Below are 17,352 nucleotides of genomic sequence, written 5' to 3'. Positions count from 1 at the left end.
AGGCTTAAAGTATATATTTTGTTTGCTTTCATGCCTGCTTCTGTTGTTCTTTTCTCACATTTATATTAATTCTCATCCTGAAACAGAAGAACATATTGTTGAGAAAATTTCAAAATTACCAGTGTTTTGAGCTTTAATTATTAATCATAGTAATAATTTGGTTAATTATCAAATATAGTAATAGTTTATTTAAAAAGGGAAAATTATGCAATATGACAAATTTTACTATTATATTACGCATTTAGGGTATAGTTTAAAATAATTACGACTCGCAGCAAACATAGCTATCTATTTACGAGGTATGACAAATCTCGCTTGCCGGATATACAAATATATATGTATATCAGTTATCATTATACAATTTTTCTGACAAATATACATATATAATTCGACAGATATACATATACAATTCGCCTCTCGCTTGCCTCTCTCCTCCCTTTCTCGATCTCGCTCGCCTTTCTCCTCCTCTCTCTCAATTTCACTTATCAGATATACAAATACATATGTATACCAGTTACATATATATAATTTTTTGACAAAATATACATATACAATTCGACAGATATACATATACAATTCGCCTCTCTCCTCCTCTCTCTCAATCTCGCTTGCGAGATATACAAATACATGTGTATACCGGTTTTTGTATATTTCGGTATACAAATAATTCATGGATATAACGTTTGTATAATTTGCTACAACTTTTGTATAATTCACTACAACATTTGTATAATGGCAAATTTTATGTTTTTCATTATAAGTAATTAGAGAAACTATACCATATGAAGAAATTATGCTTAAAAAATTTGTCATATGTGAAAATTTTCTATTTAAAAACACTCGCAATACAGCTAGTATATCGATTTATTTTGTATATGTTCGTTTTGTATTAGTGTGAACAAATACAAAGCGAATTGATATAAGCCCAATGTGAGCTTTTCTAATTGGATTTGCTCCCTGAAACAAGTAAAACTCAAACTTTCGCTATGTATTATAATTTTTTAAAACTCTCCCTATTTTGGATACCTGCATATGTTTGCTCTTTCAGGTAGTTTTTTCCTCTATATATAATACTCTATTTGTCCCAATTTATGTGACATTTTCCATTTTAGGTGGCTGCAAAGAGAATAACACTCACTACATTTTAAATTGATTGGCCTGTTTTGACTTAGCATGAAATTTAAGAAAATAAAAAAAATTTGAATCTTGGGGTCTTAAATTAAAAATATGTCAAATGTATTAAAATATCCTTTAATTTTGTGGTTTTAAACATCTAATGTGGAAAGTTGAAATTAAAAAATTACTAAAAAGAGAAAAAATCATTCTTTTTAAACGGACTAAAAAAGAAAGCAGCTAAAACAATTTGAAATGGAGATTGTAATAATTTGATGTTTTTCATTTTTCTTAATGAGATAATATTTTTTTTTATTATTGGACCATTTATATATTTTAACTTGTAGAAGATTGGGATCATCCACTTCTTCTAAACGTTGTCGGTGGACTAGAAGATTGGGATCATCCACTTATGTCAATAAAGTATAATTCTTGATGATACTTTGCAGTTTGGTTACTTATAAGGCATATAAATATTCCTTTTGTTTGTAAAATAACAAACTGTCAACGCTTTGCCAAAAATAAAACTTCGTTGTTTATGATATGACAATGTTAAAAACAGACAAAATTCAAAACCAACATTCCTTTCACATCTTTGTTGTCAAGGCTGGAGTGAGTGATTTGTACTATATTTCCTCCGTTTATTTTTATTTATTCATGTATTAGTGTATATACAATGTATCAATATAACGGCTGTAAGGGAGAAATCGAAAAGAAACTATACCCGACCAGAAATGGACATAAACTGTATACGCATGCATACAAAGTATATGCTACATTTTGAAAGAGTGTACTTATAATGTATATGCTATATTTTGAAAGATAAATACTACTACATTTTTTACAAAAAAATTGTTATTTTTTACAAAAACAAATGCACTAATCTCGCTACTTATAAAACTTTCCAAGAAAATAACCTAAAAAACAGTACCTGTTTTAATTATTAATATGTATTATTGTTTGGAGAATAAAATCTTTGTGATTTTCTACTCCATTTGACATTAAACAATGTTTGATTTTTAAATGACTAAAATCTTTTGATTTTCTACTCCTTTGATTTGAAGAATATCAAAACTTCACCAAAATAATCATATTGTGTATTTAGTTCGAAGGATATAAAAATTTCACCAAATTGTTAAATATAAAATGTGAATTTAGATTTCAATTTGAAGAATATAAAAACTTTGTTGAAATATTAAAATTCATACTTGCACAACGATTTAAAGAATATACAAACTTCGTCGTTATTGTAGAGATAAGTTTTCAATTCTGTTTATTGCTTACTGAATCAACTTTTGTCAATTTTTTTGACAGTGAAAATGACAATTAAAAATACTACGACTTCAATGACTATTGCTGCACCAAGCCGAATTGCTATGATTACCGACAGAAAAATCGAAAAAAAATAATAAGAAAACAACATCACAAATAAACTGATGGAAGTATTTTTTTTTCTACAAGGAGAGCATGTACCAGGACAGTACAAGCCATAAGTCTAAATTATACTATATTTTGTACAGCTATGCTCATTTTTTCCTAATTTTCTTTGGATACCTTATGAAACGGAGAAGTGCTACGTACTAATAATAACAACATATTTAATGCAATCCCAATAAGCGAGCTTTGTAAAAAATAAAATATACACAGACGTTACCACTACTTTAATTATCAATCAAAATTACAGGGTTTAGATGGGACATGACAAGATTAGAGCAATTAATCAAATAGCTATTATGTCGTGACTAACTAGCTACAGTGCTAGTATCATACTCCCTTCTATCACTTTTACTTGTCCACTTTAAATTTTATATGCTTTTTAAGAAAAAATGATTTATATGAGTATTTTATCATAATATCCATATTAATTGATGTATAGTCATAGATTTTGGGAAATAATTTGGAAAATAAATAATTAATATTGAGAATAAAATAAAAAAAGTTAAATATCTTTTCATGATATGTTACAAGTAACAAGTAAAAATAATAATAAAAAAATTTAAATAATGAACAAGTAAAAGTGAACGAATGAAGTATCTAGCGAACACCATCTGTAACACCCCTCAAAAAACTTTTTCTAAGATTCGGACCCTTGTTGTATTCGTGTAGGGTCTAACTCAATTATTTCGAAGTATGTGTGTGAGTTAAGATGAGTCCCCGAGTAATTGAAAAGTGTTGGAGGTGAGGTGGGGTTCCTAGGACCAAGCTAAGACCAAGAAGGTTCGTCGTGGCCAAGTTGTAGGACGAGTTTGTATGAGGAGTCGACTTCTAACGACCCTATCTTTTGAGAGACGGAAATATAGGTGGCCCACAACCTATTAAATTAAAGGTCGTCGAGTCTTCTTTCCAACGCCACCAAGAATGTAAATTTTAGAGTTCGGAGTCGAAAAGATATGGCGATCCTAAGAAGAACGAGCACAACATAGATTTTCAGGCATGGGGTTCAACTACTGGAAATCTGGGCTTGACGCCTTAGTGGCGCGACGCGCCACTATCGTGCCAGGAACATGCCTCAGTAGTTTGGCCCCTGGCGCGACGCGCCGCTAAAAGTTGTGCAGGGCTTTTCAGGCCAAATTTCCAGAACCCAAAAAATATGGGGCGCGGCGCGCCACTGCGAGGTGTGCAGGTTTTAGGCGTAATTGGCCTGGGGCTGCAATGGCGAGACGCTCCACGATCGCGCCAGGTGCGTTTTTGCCTATTTTTCAAAACTTTTGAGGAGGGGCAATTTGGGAATTTACCCAAATTATATATATGTTACCCTTGGTCTTTTGGGAACACATTTTTGCAGCCTCACTCTCTCTCTAAAAAGCCCTAGGAGCTTCTCTCTCTCTCTCTATCTCTCTTCTTCTTCTTCTTCTCCATTTCCAACAAAAAGAGTCCAAGAGCTTCAAGATTTGAGTCCTCCATTGAAGACCCAACCACAAGGTTTTCTTCAAGTCTTCACTAAGGTATGTAAGGCCACCCAAAACATGGGTTGAGTCCACCCATGTGCCCTATTCTTGCTTTGAGGTTAGATGTTCATGAAAATGGAGTTTCTTGGTATGGTCTAAGTTTAAACGGGTTTTGTCCCCTATTTATTTGATTCTATATGTGTTGATGTTGTGGAGTTAAGAGGTTCCCAAAATGAGCCTTTATGTGAGTATGAGTTGATGAAAATGAGTTGTTAAATATGCTCTATTGATCTTCTTGACTATGTAGATTTTGATAAAGGATGCTATTTGGCCGCATATATATGTCCCATGGAGTCTATGAAGCCGTGTCTAGTAGAGTCTTGCTTATAGGTGTGTTGTGCACCACACTTATAAGCAGGAGGCTATAGGACATTAGGAATTGTTTCACTTCTTTCATACTCTGACTTCGTGCGATAGAGTTAAAACTCTATAAAACTCCTTTCTAATTCGTGCATTTATGTTACAGATAATGCCTCCAAAACGTACTGCTAGCCAGAGGAATATTGATAACACCGAGATGCCCTAGTCTGAGCCACGCCCGACAAGGGCTAAAAGCCGACCTGCGAGATACTTGGAGGCACCCCAAGTGCCAGCTACTCCACCTGCACCCACATCAGAGGCAGAATTTCGAGGAGCAATTGCAATGCTCATGCAACTAATGGCTGCTCGAAGTGGTAATCAGAGTTCGTCGACTCTAAGCTCTAGTTCCCAAGAGACATCTGCTTCCACTAGAATTAGAGACTTTCTGAGGATGAATCCGCCGGCATTCACGGGTTCTAAGGTTGATGAAGATCCCCAAAACTTTATTGATGAGATATGGAAAATTCTAAAAGCTATGCATGCTACGGAAATTGAGGGGGTTGAGTTGGTGTGTTATCAACTCAAGGATGTGGCAAACATCTGGTATAACCAATGGGAGCAAGGTAGGGGTGAGGATGTTGAACCTTCTAGATGGGATGAATTTGAGGGAGCCTTCCTTGACCACTTCTTTCCCCGAGAATTGAGGGAAGCGAAAGTGGAGGAATTTGTAAATCTAAAACAAGAAGGCATGACTGTTAAGGAGTACAGCCTGAAGTTCATCAAGTTATCCAGGTATGCTCCAAAAATGATCCCAGATGTGAGGTCAAAGATGAGGAAGTTCGTCTCCGGGTTAGGGAGGCATGTGAAGAAGGAGTCAAAGCAGCATTGTTGATCTCAGACATGGATATTTCGAGACTAATGGTGTATGCTCAACAGGTGGAGGATGAGAAGAGGAAAGACAGAGAGGAGCATCTGAGCAAGAAGGCGAGATCAGCTGGGCAGGAGAATGAGCAGAGGCAAAACAAGGGCAACAGGTCCTTCTTCCAGAAGAGACCTTCCAACTATGCCTCATCTACCGCCAGTGCACCAATGCCGCAGAACAGATATGATCGGCAGGGACAAGGTCACCAGAATTTCAGACCCCAGGGTTATCAATCCCAAGCTAGCATGGGTCAAGGTGCGCAAGGGAAGCCACCATGCGTCAAGTGTGGTAAGCTTCACTTGGGAGAGTGCATAGAGGGAAGGATGGGTTGTTATAAATGCGGCCAAATAGACCATTTTTAGAAGGAGTGTCCAGCATGGGGGAACAGGGCCCAGTTCTCTACCACCGCACCATCGTCTAGGGGTAATCAGAGGGGAACTACTTCAAGTACGAATGGAGGTACAAACCACCTATATGTCATGGGTAGTCGCCAAGATCAGGATAACTCTCCAAACATCGTGACGAGTATGATTCGAGTCTCTTCTCTTGACTATTATGTTTTGATGGATCTAGGTGCCACATTATCTTTTATGACTCTTTACGTGGCTAGTAAGTTTAATAAAATCCCTGAATGTCTTAGTGAGCCTTTCTACGTAGCTACCCCTGTTGTTGATTCTGTCGTAGCTGAGAAAGTCTATAGGGATTACACTGTGTCAATTCATCATAGAGATACCTTGGCTGACTTGGTTGAGTTAGATATGGTTGATTTTGACGTGATCCTTGGCATGGACTGGCTTTATGTCTGTTATGTCTCCATTGATTGTAGAACTCAGATTGTCACGTTCAAATTCCCGAATGAGGCTGTCATAGAGTGGAAGGGTGGTCCTGTTGCGCCTAAGGGTAAGTTTATTTCATACCTTAGGGCTAGGAAGCTAATCTCAAAATGGTGTGTTTATCACATTGTCCGAGTGAAAGATGACAGCATTGAGTCTCCATCCCTTGAGTCGGTTCCGATTGTCAACGACTTTCCGGATGTCTTTCCTGAAGATCTGCCTAGAGTCCCTCCGGATAGGGAGATTGACTTTGGGATTGATGTTCTTCCTGATACCCAGCCTATCTCAATTCCTCCATATAGAATAGCCCCAGCCGAGTTGAGAGAGTTGAAGGAGCTGTTGAAAGACTTATTAGATAAGAGATTTATTAGGCCGAGTGTCTTACCATGGGGAGCTCTGGTCCTATTTGTTCAAAAGAAAGATGGGTCCCTTAGAATGTGTATTGACTACAAACAGCTGAATAAGGTCACCGTAAAGAACAAATACCCCCTCCCCAGGATAGATGATCTATTTGATCAACTTTAGGGTGCCACGTGTTTCTCAAAGATAGACTTGAGATCCGGTTACCACCAGTTGAAGGTGAGAGAATGTGATATTTTGGAGACTGCTTTCTGGACTCGTTATGGCCACTTCGAATTTTTGGTCATGTCCTTTGGGTTGACTAATGCCCCCGCCGCTTATATGGATCTCATGAACCGAGTATTCAAACGATGTCTTGATATGTTTGTGATTGTATTTATAGATGATATTCTGGTTTACTCCAAGAATGAGGAGGAGCATGCCCATCATCTTAGAGTCATCTTGCAAACTTTGAGGGACCAGGTATTATATGCAAAGTTCTCTAAATGTGAATTTTGGCTTGCATCAGTGGCCTTCTTAGGCCACATTGTATCGGGAGATGGTATTCAGGTTGATGCTCAGAAGATTGAGGAAGTAAATAATTGTCCCAGACCCACATCCCCGACAGAGATAAGGAGCTTCTTGGGTTTGGCTGGATATTATCGAAGGTTTGTAGAGGGATTCTCATCCATATCATCACCATTGACTAAGCTGACTCAAAACAAGGCTAAGTTCCAATGGTCCGATGCTTGTGAGGGGAGTTTCTAGAAATTAAAGGCCAAACTAACCACTGCTCCTGTCCTAACTTTGCCCGATGGAATAGAGGGCTTTGTGGTCTATTGTGATGCGTCCAAAATTGGTTTAGGTTGTGTGTTGATGCAAAGGGGGAAGGTGATAGCCTATGTTTCTAGACAGCTTAAGGTTCATGAGAGAAATTACCTAACTCATGACCTTGAACTGGCGGCTGTGGTGTTCGCACTTAAAATTTGGCGCCACTACTTATATGGAGTGCATATTGATGTATTCACCGATCACAAGAGCCTGCAATATGTCTTCAGCCACAACGAACTCAACCTGAGGCAAAGAACATGGCTTGAGCTACTCAAGGACTACGACATGAGCATCCTCTACCATCCAGGTAAAGCTAATGTTGTTGTTGATGCTCTTAGCAGGTTGTCCATTGGTAGCACTGCCCATGTGGAAAAGGGAAGGAGGTAATTGGTGAAGGAGGTACATATATTAGCCCGATTGGGAGTTCAACTCGAAGAGAACTATGAAGGTGGAGTAAACGTTCGAGATGGGGGTACGTCCTCACTTATAACAGAGGTAAAGGAGAAATAAGATCAGGATCCCATCCTCCTCTGGCTGAAGAAAGTTGTTCACAAACAAAGGGTGATGGTTTTCACCAAAGAGGGAGATAGTGTGTTGAGGTACCAAAGTAGATTGTGTGTAGTTGGTATCGATGATGTTCGAGAGAGGATTATGGTCGAAGCGCATAGTTCCATATACTCTATTCATCCAGGCTCCACGAAAATGTACCATGACTTGAGGGAAATCTATTGGTGGAGTAGGATGGAGAGGGATATTGCGGAATTTGTTTCCAAGTGCCCAAATTGCCAATAGGTGAAGGTTGAGCATCAAAGGCCATGTGGTTTAGCCCAAAACATAGGAATTCCAGAATGGAAGTGGGAGATGATCAACATGGACTTTATTATAGGCTTTCCGAAGTCCCGAAAGCAACATGATTCCATTTGGGTGATTGTAGATAGAATGACGAAATCAACTCACTTCTTGGCGGTTAAGACTACTGACACCGCAGAAGATTATGCAAAGTTGTATATACAAGAGATCGTCAGATTGCATGGGGTCTCTTTGTCTATCATCTCAGATAGAGGAGCTTAATTTACTTCCCAATTTTGGAAATCCTTTCAGAAGGGATTAGGTTTGAGGGTGAACTTGAGTACAGCCTTCCATCCCCAGACAGATGTCCAAGCAGAGCGCACCATCCAGACATTGGAAGATATGTTGAGGGTATGTATGCTCGACTTCAAGGGAAATTGGGACGATCACTTACCCCTCATAGAGTTTGCATACAACAATAGCTATCATGCAAGCATTCAAATGGCTCCTTATGAATCTTTGTATGGGAGAAGGTATAGATCTCCTATTGGGTGGTTTCAAGTTGGTGAAGACGAGTTGATTGGGCCTGACCTTGTTTATCAAGCCATGGAGAAGGTACGAGTTATTTGAGAGAGGCTAAAGACAGCCCAAAGCCACCAAAAATCTTACACCGACATGAGGAGGAGAGACTTAGAGTTTGAGGTGGGTGATTGGGTGTATTTTAAAGTGTCACCCATGAAGGGTGTCATGAGGTTTGGAAAGAAGGGGAAACTTAGTCCTCGATATATTGGTCTGTACCAAATTTTGAGGAGGATTGGGAGTGTTGCTTATGAGTTGGATTTACCCTCAGAAGAAGTTCCAAAAGACCAAGGGAAATTGGGCGATCCCTCATTGGTAGTCCCTATTGATAGCGTTGGAATTAAGGATAGCTTATCCTATGAAAAAGTTCCGGTCCAAATTCTTGATTGCCAAATTCACAAATTGAGGAACAAAGAGGTCGCCTCAGTAAAAGTCCTGTGGAGGAATCAATTTGTTGAGGAATCCACATGGGAAGCGGCGGAAGCCATGAAATCTACATATCCACATCTATTAATGCTTACCAAGGAGAATGTTGAAGGTAATGTTCATTTTCTTGACATTGAATTCATTGTGCATTTTGAGTCTTGATTGGTAATTGATTGAGAATTTGATTGGTTGATTGACTGAATTCTGATTGTGATTTGTACTCCGAGTCCATTCTTAGTCACTCGTAATTCGAGGACGAATGATCCCCAGGGGGAGATAATGTAACACCCCTCAAAAACATTTTCCTAAGATTCGGACCCTTATTGTATTTGTGTAGGGTCTAACTCAATTATTTCAAAGTATGTGTGTGAGTTAAGATGAGTCCCCGAGTAATTAAAAAGTGTTGGAGGTGAGGTGGGCTCCCTAGGACCAAGCTAAGACTAAGAAGGTTCGTCGTGGCTAAGTTTTAGGACGAGTTTGTATAAGGAGTCGACTTCTAAAGACCCTATCTTTTAAGAGACGAAAATATAGGTGGACCACAACCTATTAAATTAAAGGTCGTCGAGTCTTCTTTCCAATGCCACCAAGAATGTAAATTTTGGAGTTTGGAGTCGAAAGATATGGCAATCCTAAGATGAATGAGCACAACAGAGATTTTCAGGCCTGGGTTCAACTACTGGAAATCTGGGCTTGGCGCCATAGTGGCGCGATATGCCACTATCATGCCAGGAACATGCCTCAGTAGTTTGGCCCCTGGCGCGACGCGCCGCTAAAAGTTGTGCAGGGTTTTTCAGGCCAAATTTCCAAAACCTAGAAAATATGGGGCGCGGCGCGCCACTGCGAGGTGTGCAAGTTTTAGGCGTAATTGGCCTGGCGCTGCAATGGCGCGATGCTCCACTATCGTACCAGGTGCGTTTTTGCCTATTTTTCAAAACTTTTGAGGAGGGGCAATTTGGGAATTTACCCAAATTATATATATGTTACCCTTGGTCTTTTGGGAACACATTTTTGCAGCCTCACTCTCTCTCTAAAAAGCCCTAGGAGCTTCTCTCTCTTTCTATCTCTCTTTTTCTTCTTCTTCTCCATTTCCAACAAAAAGAGTCCAAGAGCTTCAAGATTTGAGTCCTCCATTGAAGACCCAACCACAAGGTTTTCTTCAAGTCTTCACTAAGGTATGTAAGGCCACCCAAAACATGGGTTGAGTCCACCCATGTGCCCTATTCTTGCTTTGAGGTTAGATGTTCATGAAAATGAAGTTTCTTGGTATGGTCTAAGTTTAAACGAGTTTTGTCCCCTATTTATTTGATTCTATATGTGTGTATGTTGTGGAGTTAAGAAGTTCCCAAAATGAGCATTTGTGTGAGTATGAGTTGATGAAAATGGGTTTTTAAATATGTTCTATTGATCTTCTTTTCTATGTAGATTTTGATAAAGGATGCTATTTTCTTAAAAATGTTGCTTATCATAAAAATGTAAATTTAAAGTCTTGAAATTGTGATGAGTCTCAAAGATTTCTCATATGGATGGAGGAAATGATTGATTATATCTAGATGTTGCTATATATGTGCATTTAAACTTCTTTTGAAGATATGATTGAGATTGATCGGATAGTATGATTGGAAGAGATTTGATTGCGATAGAGTTGATGAGTTGACAAGGTTGTAATGAGACTTGTCGATGTGATTTGATTGAGTTGATTGAATGGAGTTTTATGAGCATTGAGTCTTGGGAGGAGTATCGAGCACCGCATTGGGCGAGAGTATAGTCCATACTCGAACCCAATAACTGCGTCGCCAAACGTAGGGGGATGGAACCATTAAAGTCGGATGCTTCCCCAAGAGATTTGTCCTGACATTATAGGACCTGGTTGGATTGGATCCATGATTTGTTGATTCGTTCATACCTTGGCAAAGTATGGACGGAGGCGGCAACAACTTCGGTTTGTTATACTTTCACTGGCTCATAAGTGATGGTTGTCGGTTAAGAGAAACTCCCAAATAGGTCTTGATAGTACTCTGGGTCAGATTGAGTTGAATTGTATGTGATTGGTCCCGTCTAAATTATATTCTTGTTTAGACTTAGGACATTTGATTGAGTTGTTATCCCTCTTGCGTTGAGCTCCCGAGTTGATTAATTCTTCCTTGATATTCGTTATATTCGGCCATTTTACATACTCGTACATTCTATGTATTGATGCCATTTGGCCTGCATCGTTTCATGATGCAGAGACAGGTATTAGAGATCATCAACCGGCGCTCCGTTGAAGATCCATATACACCATCAGCTAGTTGGTGAGTCCTCTTAGTTTCCGGAAGATATTGAGCCTTCATGTACAATTTTGTTGACATTTCCTTCATTTTGATTGCTGGTAGCCATGGACTTGTCATTGACACCTCTTAGACTTTGATAGAGGCTTCATAGACTGGAGTGTGGGGAGGTCGAACTGTTATTTTGAGGAGTCTTATTTTATTGTCCTGTTGGGCTGTAAATGTTTGGCCTCCGGCCCCCCCATATATATATATATATATATATATATATATATATATATATATATATATATATATATATATATGATCAGTATTTCATTATTTGAGTTTTCCGCTAAGAGAATATGATTGAATGAAGGTATGACTGGACCAGGTGGTTCGCTCGGAGGTCAGAAATGGCCTTCGAGTGCCGGCCACGCCTAGGGTACCCTCCTGGGGCGTGACACCATCGTCATTCTAATCAAGGAGAAAAGAGTTTTTGTAGATTTTCAAATTCTTATCAAAAGAGAAACGGACTTTATATTTCATTTTAAAAAACATTAATTGACAAATAAGTATTGATTGAGACTTCACCTATGATCCAAAGTGGCCTTAGTTTCTATACAAACCATTTGCTTTTGAGATTGTCTATATATCTTTCCCTTATTACCACATATCATGACTAAACACATAACAGGCATATATAGGAAATGTCAGTTCCATTCAAGTTGCTTTACTTATTGGAGGTCAATTTTTTGCATTGGTTCAACTTTCTCTATTTTGTGGTGGTAAATCTCTTATGATTAACCTCATGAATATAGTAAAAGGAAAAAAAAAAGGCAGGAGAAATAAAAGGAAAAGGAGTGGAGGCATATAGGAAGGAGACAGATCTTCCAAGTGCCACAAATCATACATATAAAGGATGAATTTTTATGGGAGTTCACAATAAGTAAAGCAAAGTTAAGAGAATAGAAAAAGGCCTCAAAAAAATTAAGAAGAAATTTATTTGTTTCTAAGATATAATTAAGTAAATAAATTTTTTAGTATCATCTTGATTCTCCTTAAACTTTTGAATGAATTAGCCATATACAACTCAATCTTACATAATCTCGTTTAAAATAATATTCACCCCACCCCATCCCCACACACTTTCCCTATACTCCATTATCTATTTTTAGACAATGACAGCGCAAGAAGATGAGGAATGAAGGCCATATATGTAAACACCCATGGGTTCAAACAGTGATGATGAGTGGCTATAAAATAAATAATGTATATGCTGATAAGTGAAGTGTCCCTTTCATGGATGAATGTTTCTGTTTTATTTCATTTGTAGCAAAATAAATGGCAAAACTATGTCAAAATATTGTCACTTAAAGTGTGCATCTTCAAACACTGTTAAAGTTGAGCCACTAAAATGTTCAGAAGCTTCTCGAGTTAATTCATTATAATTTCAAAATCTTGCAAATAAACTACAATATGTAACTCTTACTTGCCTGACCATGCTTCCTAAAATTGAATCTCCTCAACAGTTCACTGACATTCGGCCCACTAGTTTTTGCGATGTTTTTTTGCAAGATCAAAGTGAGTTAGTTAAAGGGAGGACCATCTCTGAGAACATTTTCCTTGCTCAAGAAATGATTAATTATATCAACTAGCAAACGTATCAGGGGTATACGTAGGAATGTTGTTATTAAATTAGACATGACCAAAGCATACGACAGGGTCTAGTGGTCATTCATGTGTTTTATGCCAAGTCCTTGGATATGCGGAACCATGGATAGACCTGATCTAAAGGATTTTTTTAAAACAAAAGAGTGATGATTCTATTGTCACTATCAAAGAGGATACAGAGGGAGGAGGAGGACTAGGCATGGTCTTCTTGAGTACATATTTATTTGTTAGTCTTTTAGGCTTATAGGCAAAAGAGTTAGTCGAAACAAGTGGCAATGGAGTTGTTACATCATGGTGGTTCAAAGATGATAGCACCATGATTTCTCCTCATGATTCTAAAAGATGGTATTTTCCATCTGTCTATGTTAACTAAAACTTTGATTGGTCTAGATTAGAAGTTATAGTTAGTGTAGATACAATTGTTTCTACTCAGAGACGCTAGCTTGTCAATAACCATGTTAACTTCCCTCAGGCAATGAGTGGTAAGGATATGATAAGTCTCCAACAAAATCTTGATCCTACTAATGATGTCTTCAGTCTTCCAAAGGCTTTGGCACTTGCCTTGAATACAATTCTATAGTAAGAGGGAATCAATTTTCCCTATAATCCTAGGATGACCATTTTGGATGCATCAGTTAAGACCATACAAGAGTGCAACAACTTTTGCCAAGTTGCTATCACCTGTCCTCAGAGATAGATAAAAGGTCATGATCACCTTGCGTTCATTGTCTCTTATTATCCCTCCTCCTCCGCAATTTCCTTAAATGCATAAACCATCGGTATTAAGTTTGACAAAAGATTGCATCGATTTTTCCCAAATTACAAGAGTAGAGATAGGGTCCACCAATTTTAGGTCTAGGATGTGATTAAATTTGGACTGAAATTTGGAAAAATGGAATTTGGTGTGTTGGATAATATTGAGGTTGATAAAGGTGGTAAATTTATGCTTAGAAAGTTTCTCATCTTCATACTTGACTCTACACCTAGATCTCCGCAATTCCTGCCTACACAACAACGACAAATGAAAACAATGTTAATTCCAAGCATTACTATCTTGGTTTCAGTTGGAAGTCTATTATAGATGGCTCTCCACGTTGGGAAATTTAATTTAAAATAAACTTTGGTGAGCCAAATTTTTGAGTCAAACTGAGAGATATGATTTTTTTCCCCTTGACTAATTAGTTCCCATGTTGTAGTAATGGAGAAATTTTTCATTATCATTGCAGGTCCAAAAAGGTTTATCATCTATGTCCCGGCAATAGAAATGTCTTGGCTTATTATAGCTTTTTTAACATTGTTAGGCAGTTGATGCTCAAGACTATTCCAGTCCCATTTCCCATGTCTTAGAACCTCATTAACCTTAATGTTTTGAAAAAGATTGACGTCATCCAGCATAGTGTAGAGAGGGCCTAAGTTCGACCAATTGTCAAACCAGAAACTGATCTCTCCTTTACCAATTTTCCACCAAATATTTCCGTCAACTTTTAGTTTCAACTCACTCATAGCTTTCCAGGTGAGAGACACCAAGTCTTTAGGTAATGTTGATGGGGTGAGTTAGACCACAGTGTTTAGTTCTTAGGAATAATGCTTCATAGTGAAAGGCTTTATGGACATCATCCATTTTTCTAAAGTTTGTACCTCCTTCTTTGATAGGGAAACATAATTTATTTCAGGCCACCCAATGGTATTTTTCTACCACTTCATTCCCTGACCAAAAAAATCTTGCTAAGTAGGATTTCAGTTGCTCAACTATGCCTTTAGGGCGGGGGGGGGGGGGGGTGAACAATGGCTAAGATGTGAACATTTAGGGTTATTAACACATGTTTTATGAGGATGGTCCCTGTACCCATGGACAAGAATATGAGATTCCACCCTTTGATTTTATTTATAACCTTGGTGACCATATTATAGTAGTATGAGACCAACTTCCTCCTACAATAAAGTAGACAACCAAAATATTTATACGTAGTTCCACATGTTTCATCCCAAGGATTCTTCTTTCCATGGATCTAGGAGAAGTGCTAATATACATGGAGAAGGAGATTTTGTCCTTGTTAATGAGTTGGCCAGACATTTGCTCATATTTGGAGGGTCTTTCAGAATGAGTTGTAGAGAAGGTTGATGACTACTAATAAAATGATAGTATCATCAGCAAATGATAGGTGGTTGATGTTGGGATTTTGGTTGCACATATAGAAACTTTGGTATCTGGGGTTGTCATGGAGGGCATTTAACATCATGGCTAAGAGTTCGGCAGTGAGAACAAATAAAGAAGGCAAGAGGGGGTCTCCTTGGATGAGACCTCTTCCTGACTTGATAAAAACCAAACCCATCATATTCCCATTAATTACCATAGAATGTCTAATGTTGGATATAAATCTAAAGATATGATCGATCCATTTTTCAGGAAAACAATGATGCATAATGTCGCACCGTATTTTCGAACCGATCGAAATAGTTCGCAACATAAAATGGTTGTGCCTCTGATTTTGAAAATGTTTAGATTTGCCACCTAATTTTAAGGAAAAGATTAGGAAAACCATTTTCAAAGAATGTAAATGTAAACTTTGTTTTGATTTGCGAAACCGGTGAAATTCTAGGTAAGGATTTTGGTTACTCGAGGGGAAGGTATTAGGCATCCCTCAGAGTCTATCTAAAAATAGTCCTTAAATTTAGTTTTAGAAAAATGATTAGGAATATTTTATTCATTTATTTGCTTTAGAAAACAATGTTAAGAAAATATTCATTAATTTGAGAAAGAAAGAGGAAAAATACAAGGCATGCCATATATATGTCTATATTATGAATGTAGCAAATTTAATAGTAATATATTTATCGTACGGTAAAAATAAATAATAACGAAATATACTTGAAATGTATGGAAATTTTATGTATTGAAATATAGATGTATGTTTAAATTCATGAATAAATAAGCTTACTTAAATTTATGGTAACTAATATGAATGTCGAGTATTAAAACTGATTATTTTATTTGTAGACACGATATAAAAGAAAACAAACAAACAAATAAATAAGATAATGGACAAGTGTAGATATGTAATATGTAATAAATATAATCTGGTTGATACTTCAAATAAAATTAGTGATGCCTAAAAATCATTAAGTTTTTTTAAAATATTAAACTATCCCAAATATATGCAAATGAAATTTTTAAAAATTGACAGGAAATAAAATATCTACATTCTTATCTTCTTCAGATCAGCGCCGGCTTATTAATCAAAAGACAAAATATATAAAGTTTTGTCATTTTTCTGCTCGGATCAACTTCCATCATTTCTGAAGGGCCTAACTACCCCTACCCCTCTTAGATTCATTTGTTATTATAATCCTAAAGAGATCTAAAAGAAGTAAAAACTAATGTCCTAAAGTGTCCATATCGTCCCAACTTAATATCTAATAGGCATTGAATGTACTATTAGGGTAGGTTTTAGACCAAAGAAAATATAAGCATCCTAATTAGACACATTGTCAAACAAAACAGATAGGACAAGCAGTTAGCACATAGAATTTCAAATAAGCCTCTAGATTTATTAATTAGCATGCTTGAAAACACAGATAAGTTGTGAAGTTCATAATAATTATGTGTGTGCATACAATTAGACTAGGTATTGTAAATATAAAAACTTGAATAACATGAAGGACAAATTTCATTATCTAGACATATGAAGACAATTTTAATTACTAAGGTGACTGTAATAAAAGAAGGTATGCTTGATAATTTTAGTTATTAACTAATAAAGTTCATAAAATCCTATTAACATGATTTTTAGTTAATAGCATGCTGAAAATTTATTAAAATATTATAGATATGATTTCTAAATATTGTGTTGATAATTTATTAAAATATCACAGGCATAATCCCTTTATAAAATAATATTATGAAAATTTATTTAAAATCCTATAAGCATGATTTCTAACAATATATTGAAAATTTATGAAAAATAGTAAGCATACTTTCTAATACAATTATATGCTGAAATATTTATTAAAATATTGTTGGCACAGTTTCAATATAAAATAAATAATTATTACAATCCTATAGGCATGATTTCTACACATAATATCATGATAAATATTTATTAAAATCCTATGAACATTATTTCTATGTATATTAATATGTTGAGAATATTAAATTAAATCCTATGAATATGGTGTCTAACTTGATGAAATATATGTCACCAATATTAGGCATGATTAATTAGGGAGGTCAATCTTAACATATAGGCATGATTTCTACCTAAAGTAACCTTCTGAAAATATTCATTACATTCTAATAACATGCTAAAATTTAAAGATGATTTAAATTACGAAAATATTATTAGTTAAGTCCT

This window comes from Solanum dulcamara, chromosome 1 (genome assembly GCF_947179165.1).
Source record: "Solanum dulcamara chromosome 1, daSolDulc1.2, whole genome shotgun sequence".
NCBI lineage: Eukaryota > Viridiplantae > Streptophyta > Magnoliopsida > Solanales > Solanaceae > Solanum > Solanum dulcamara.
This window is presented reverse-complemented; position numbering follows the sequence as displayed.